A 7,140-nucleotide genomic window follows, 5' to 3' on the forward strand; every position below is an offset into this window, starting at 1 on the left:
GGTGGGGGGGGGGGAGGGGCTAGAGATGAATGACGAATGGAAAGGCACATCACTGGATAGGAAAAATCCAGAGACTCACTATTTCACACAATCAGTGGGAAAATCCCAGGACCCTGTGCACCACATGAGAAAAAAAATTAAAGGCCCATATTTTACATCCATTTACCCACAATTCTGCATTATTATTTTTTAAAGTTGCTAGAAATAGCCAACATATTTCTCACTCACTGCAACTTAAATTCTGCCATTTTAAATGTATATAATGCTTTAAAAATGGACAGATGAAAACTGTATGTAGGATTCACGCCGTGCTATCACATATCACCTTCCAGAAACTTCCAAGTTGATCACCTTTAGTTTTAGATATCCGAAGACATCCATCCATCGCTTCCCACACACCCATATCTGGTCCTCCTTCAAACTCTAGGAAACTACAGTGGGGAATAATGTGTTAATGACATAACTCATCAGGCTCTAAAAGATGTCTTTTTTTTTTTTTTTTTTTTTTTGGTTTTTTTGGTTTTTTTTTTTTTTTTAACCAACTGGGAGGAATAGAAGGTGGCACATCAGAATAACAACAGCTCTTGACAAATGGGTGCACAGCCATTCCAGTAAACAGGAACTTCCCTGCAGGAAAACTTCCTCCCCTGGGATCTGTAATTTGCCTGTTGCCTTTGAGAACTGATGAAAGCAATTACAGGACTGAGAGACTGATTTCCCCTGCATCTGTTCAGGAGAAGCCAGGGATAAGGTTTCATTTATACAAAAGGAATTCACAGTTTCTTTTAAAATAGAGCCCTGGAAGATGAAACCAATCTCATCAGAGGCACAGGTACCTTAGTGAGATGAAAATCCCTTAAGATTTAGTTTCTCAGGCCTTAAAGGTCAAGCCACTTATTAAAGCGTCAAACATTCTGGTCAAAAATGACCACCAAAAATGGCTTCACAGATGCCATACAGGAAACATTGAGCCAGTTTTGTGGGTTTTCATTAAGTGCAAATATTAGTGGCCGACAAATATGATGTTTTATGAAAAAGTACAAAGGAAACGGTGCACAACAGATTTAATTTCTTGCTGTCAGTGTTTTCAAATGCTCTGGTCTGGGAGACCTGAGTCCCTGGCAGTGACAAACATTCGCTTTGGAGTAAGGCAGGCATGGCAGTAGACAGAATGGGCTCCCCTCATCTTCAGTGAAACTGATGCCACCCCTGGGATGCCAAGCAGATTGCTGGGCACCTTGCTGCAGCGTGATGTGGCCAAAATGGGGAGGTATGTGCTCTTGCAAGTCATACCCACTGAACACCTCCCGCCCACAAAAGATGTTCACTGAACACCTACTATGTGGCCACTGCTAGGCTAAGAGCTTATCATGAAGCATCTCATTTTGTAATCAAGACAACACAACGCATTCTAGATTTCATGATTACTTCCATTTACCAATGAAGAAAGTGAGGCTAAGAGAGGCTGACACCTTAGTCACTCCATTTCACAAAGTCAGGTAGTTCAACACCAGTGTACACACGTCCCAATACCCCACACTGCTTCCTCTGCAACCTCAGTAAAAACAGGGATGGCCGTAGACATGACACTTCATGCCTGGAGCTGAAGGTGGGGTGGAGAAAAGCAGCCAAAGCCCTCCAAGGCTTGAGAGCAGCTCTGTTTTTATCGAACCTTCTCTGATGGTAGAATTGTTCAAAACTGTCCAACACTGGATCCACCGGCCCCATGTGGCTAGGGAGCACTTGAAATGTGGCTAGTGTCACCAAGGAAGTGAATTTTTAAGTTTCTTTTTTATTCATTTAAATTTGAATAACCAAATGTAACAGCTAACATATTAGACAGTGCAGCCTTAGAATTTAGGAGAGACCAATGACTTTCCCCTAAGTGTCAATACAGGATAAGCAATACAGAGCAATAAATTCTCTGAGAAATTCAGATGAACCCTCTTCTTTTATAAATTCAAGGATGAAGACATTACTTTCTAGTTGTAGAAAATCAAAGCAGAACTGACCACACCAGCACAGGTGGTGGAAGCAAGAAGAACATTCTAAGCAGAAGTGTGCATCCCCCACAACGTCGTAAGGTTGAGGAGCCAGAAAGCAGAAGGAAAAATGGCCTACCAATCAAGAGAAAAGCATCATCAATACAAAGGAATGAAAAAAAGAATCATGTGCCCAAGGAACAAGATTATTCCAAATGGAAGGTAGAATACATTGAGAAAGCTCTTCATGGGAACTCCCAATGAGCATGGTCACTGGGGAAGGCACAAAGCCCACAGGAGGCCACACAGGGCACCACTGGGGTATGCCAACAGCCATGACTAGGGCTGGGGAGGCAAAGGACCTACTGGGCAGCAAATATCTGCTTTTCAGGGTGTCTCATCATCAACCCACCAGAAATGCCGTATCCCCCCAAGGCCTCGGTCTATACTGGCCTAAAGTGTAGATGGAGGCTAGGGCAGAGACACTATCCGGGGCAGGCTTGACAGACAAGGGGATGGTACAGGACCCCCCCCATCACACAAAGCTCTCCAGGAACCTCAGCCCCTTATTAACAGATCCACGGATACGGTACCATTCTAGACATCAGCTGCATATTGGCTGAATATGAGGTCTGGAGTCTTATCTAATCTGTGAGGTCAGATGAAAACTTTCCACCACAGGACAGAGAAAAGGCAAATGGGTGGCCTAAGGACCACATTCAGGTTTGACTTTGCTCACAACATGCTGAACCGCCCATTGCTCTTTATTTCATTTCATCTGAATTACTTGCCAGCACAGAGAGATCAGGAAATTTCCGAGTAAAAATGCCAGAGTTGGGGCTCTTCTGAAAACTCAGAAGATCTGGCAGACTTCGGCCCAGATACCCACCCGGAGATGAGCAGGGTTGGCCCAGTCTTACGTATGGCCTGCTTTACTCACTAATGTCCCTTGTCTCTTGCCCGAGGACTCCTCTGGGTTTGTGGCCCTTGCCATGGAACATTAGCTGTCTATGCTATAAAGTGGCTAAGTCAGGAGCTCAAGCTGAAGCAAAAATAAATACCCAGAGGAAGACAGGTAATCTTACGTTCTAATGAGTTTAGAACCATCAGTCTTCAGAGAATTAAGTCCCCCCCACCCCCGTATGCCAATGGGGTGACCACAGACTATTTTTAATTGAACTTGAGCAATGTCACAATACCTCCTAGAACACTGATACCACCAAGGTTTTTTCAAGCAGTTGGAGAATTCCATCCCATTTTCTCCCCTCTTCTAATTCACAGATACGATGCATCTGGAGTCTGTTTCAATTCTCCAGAAAAAAACTACAACTCTGATAAATTTCAAATGTCAACTCTATTAGAATCCAGATTAATGTGCCCTTGCCCCCCAAATTTTTAACTGTTTACAAAAGTACATGATACTCTTGATTTAACAGAACGCTATTAGCAAATTAACTATAAAATTAAATTCTTAAGTATACATAAAGTCACAATTATATAAACATATTCCAGATTTGTTAGATAAGCCAAAACCTAATTTAAAGCAAATGGGTGAATGAACTATATTTACACTGCAAACTCATTTATTTTGTACAGAAACAATGTACTACATTGTTCCTTCTTTTGTTTCTTCTTTTCCTATTAACTCCTTTCCTAATACGTTCCCAAATCATGCTGCCCCTGACACATCCAGATTTGGGACATACACTTTTTGTCCTTGTTCATGGTGCCTGACCATTAGCTGGACTGCGCTTCTTTTGGCTTTGGATATAGGTGTGGAATATAGGATTGGGAGTTTCAAGCCTTTGATAGGTAGCAGTGCTTAATGTGGATAACATTTTTCTTTCAGAGGAGGGGAGGTTTATGTCGAATGCCTTTATTGTAGTGCAAAGGTCCCCAAACACAGCAGGAAGCTGGCTGCCTAAGGAGTCCTGGAAAAGCTTTGTAAACAAACCTACAAGCTTTATACCCAGAGACTCTGATTCAGTGGTTCAGATATGGGACCCAAGAGTACACACTGTGAGTATGTTCCCCAGGAGTTTCTGTAGATTAGGCAGATTAAAGAAGCAATTGTCCCTTACTGGTTTGAGCCACACTGAACCTCCTCTCTCAAGGATGCAGCAAGGTTAAGCCTATGGCAGAGGTCGGAGAAGGCACTCAGAAGGTGGTCCATGAATCCACAGGAAGAAGAACCAATGGTCTATTGGGGAGAAAAGAAGCCTGCTAATACACTTTATAACAAATCAAAGCTTCAAAGAGACTCTTCCTCTATATGGATAGCCCTGTACCTTGTGTGCATATAGGTCATTACTGATGGGCTGTTACCACGGGAAGGGCATGGACATAGAAATCCTTCCCAGGGTCTGACTTTTCATTGAATTGTACTATTCATTTCAAGTAAGAGACAATCAAAGACAACTGAAAAGTAAATACACGTGCCCCCCAAAACAACCCTTGATAGAAGGTTCTAGGGCATGTACAAAGTACTTTTCATTCTTTAGGCTCATGAAAAAAAGATGGACAGGCCAAGGGAGGATGAATTGTCTCTGAACATGGTCTCCATAGACAGAATGTGAGATGGAGAACCTATAATGGCCCTGCTGGACACCAATGGCAAGGTCTCCCCACATCACTCTAAACTTAAGCCAATTAAAAAACAACATGGCAGACTAAACTTCCAAATTCAAATATTGTAATCTATCAAAACCAGGTACAGTAATGCAATTCTGATGTAGCTAGACTCCCTGCCACGTAGAATTTTCCAAAATCAGTCCAAATTTTCCGGTCCTCCTCACAGGAAAATTTATTCTTGTATCAGTTCTGACCAATGAAAATGAATGTAAGTGGAAGTATCATGTGGCTGCTCCCAGAAATAAACTTATAACCTGCCTCATACTGGCACTTTCCTTCTCTCCCTGCGTCTCTTCTTCATCACCTACTCCTTAATGCTGCCAGAAACGTGCATGTGATGGTTGGAGCTTGAGCAATCATCTTGAGCCTCGAGTTCCCACGTTAGGCTTGTAGAGAGAACAAGAACAGAGGAGGCTGCCAAACCAGGCACGGTCTGCTAATTTCTGCATTCCTTTCACTTAAAAGACATAATAAAATTGTACTTGCTCACATCAGGCTTATTTTATATTCTCCATCACCTTGACTTGGATCTAATCCTAACTAACACATAACGTTTTCTACCAATAATTTCCATCAAGCTGTTAGAAAATGTGTTCTTATTGGATGTGCTTGTTCTTTAAAAGGAACACTTAAGTATTTGGTCTTTGCCTCTGCAAATGGAGAAATCATCCAAGAGAGGAACACACAATAACTCTATTAGCAAAGTCCATAAACAAAGTTTTCATCAACTCACAAGTGTTAATTAAATAAGCTGGAGAGAAGCAAGAACAAGGGGTTTCCCCCCTTCTCTGTCTTTCCCCCACATATTTCGTCTTTAACTCAACATTGATAGCATCAAGTTTTTGGGGTTACATGACTTCGCACCATGATCATCCTTCCCCTTGCCCTTAAATCCCCAAAGATACCAATAAGACTTGAGGTTCACAGAATCCATGTAGACTCAATAAATGAAGATGTATGGAGGGGATGGGAAAAAAAGCTATCCCAGGAAGTTGGAAAACCTGCATCCACATCCCAGCACTACTTCAGATAATCTAGACCAGCCTGTGACACTCATTTACCTCCTATGGCCCAGTCTTCTTAACTGTGAACTCAAGGCACTGGATGAGACCATCAGGTACTCTTTAAAATCTAGCATGATGGGGCGCCTGGGTGGCTCAGTCGGTTGAGCCTCTGACTTCGGCTCAGGTCATGATCTCATGGTTCATGGGTTCAAGCCCCGCATCGGGCTCTGTGCTGACAGCTCAGATACTGGAGCCTGTCTTCAGATTCTGTGTCTCCCTCTTTCTCTGACCCTACCCTGCTCACACTGTCTTACTCTCTCTCAAAAAAATAAATTAAACATTAAAAAATAATAATTAAAAATAATAATTCATAAATAAATAAATAAATAAATGAAAATCTAGCGCTGTTATCCTGAAATGATACTTCTTAACGTTTCTTTAAGGGCTCCAAATTAATACTTGCAATACCAACCAAGCTTATTCCAATTCAGAGCAATGCTATTTAACAATAAGAGACTATTTTTATACCATTGTAGCCTAAGAATGCATTTAGATTGCTATTCTACTAAATTGATACTCTGTTAAAAACAGAACTGGGGGGAATTTGAGGGCCATGAAGACTCTGAAAAGAATTTACTAGATTTTGAATGTTTGGGAACACATTTCAAGATCTCCCCGTGATAAAACAGAAAGAAAAAGCATGATGAAGTGTTAGTCCCTTTTAGAGTGTGTAAATCCTGTAAGATAAAAGTTGTTAAATACAATTTAATCCACTCTGGAGTAGAGTTAAATAGATATGATGGATGGCAGGTTGTCTTGATCTTTTCCATTTGTTAAATTATGATAGATGAGTGATGTTCGCAGCTGAATCTCCAGGCAGGGCCCGTGTTTGAACTCCCTGTCTTCATCAAGAGCTTCCAATCAACAACTGTTCTGAATCTATCTCCATCAGACCAATGTGACACTCCACAATTATGATAAAGAGGGAGGCCAGGAACCTTACAGAATCAGTCCCTCGGTATTTTGTGTGATGTGAAGTGCAATCAAGATGTCAGTGAAGTGAAACTGTCTCAACACATTGGCAGGATTTTGAACTTCTAAGTAAGCTTTTCAAGCAACCCTAGCCCTACCCCCAGGGGCAAAAAATAAAGTTTCTGGCTCCATGATTATTCACCTTTAGGGAAAGCATTTACTATGAGGTGTTAATAGAGAAATTTTGTACTTTATGTTTCCTGGGTAATACAACAGTAACAGATAAATGACTTTTAATTACCCGGTCTAAATTTGAAGGAAGAGGACTACAGAACTAAATAGCATATAATCCAAAAAAAAAAAAAAAAAAAAATAGTCATTTAGACTTTCAGTAACAATAAAGGTGTTTATTTAGTTGGTAGGTACTAAGCACATTTATGTTTCGAATTTGCATGGTTTAAGGGAACAGATGTTTCTCTGCCATTAAAAAAACATGAATTTATAACATAGGGAGGTAATGTAGGAACTAATATAAAAATGACTGGCAGTTT

The 7,140-nt window shown here is 41.2% G+C and overlaps 1 long non-coding RNA gene across 2 annotated transcripts in view; it reads left to right on the plus strand.

Annotated features, from left to right (window-relative positions):
- The window catches only part of LOC144243053 (uncharacterized), a 62,140-nt gene extending 60,127 nt beyond the window's left edge, over positions 1-2,013 (plus strand). For both annotated transcript variants that reach the window (XR_013338524.1, XR_013338526.1), the window contains exon 4: positions 1,966-2,013. This is a non-coding gene — a long non-coding RNA (uncharacterized LOC144243053). The remainder of the gene's footprint in view (positions 1-1,965) is intronic.
- The last annotated feature ends 5,127 nt before the right edge of the window (positions 2,014-7,140 follow it).

The sequence above is a fragment of the Crocuta crocuta genome, unplaced genomic scaffold, assembly GCF_008692635.1.
Source record: "Crocuta crocuta isolate KB4526 unplaced genomic scaffold, BGI_CrCroc_1.0 scaffold26, whole genome shotgun sequence".
Taxonomy (NCBI): Eukaryota; Metazoa; Chordata; class Mammalia; order Carnivora; family Hyaenidae; genus Crocuta; species Crocuta crocuta.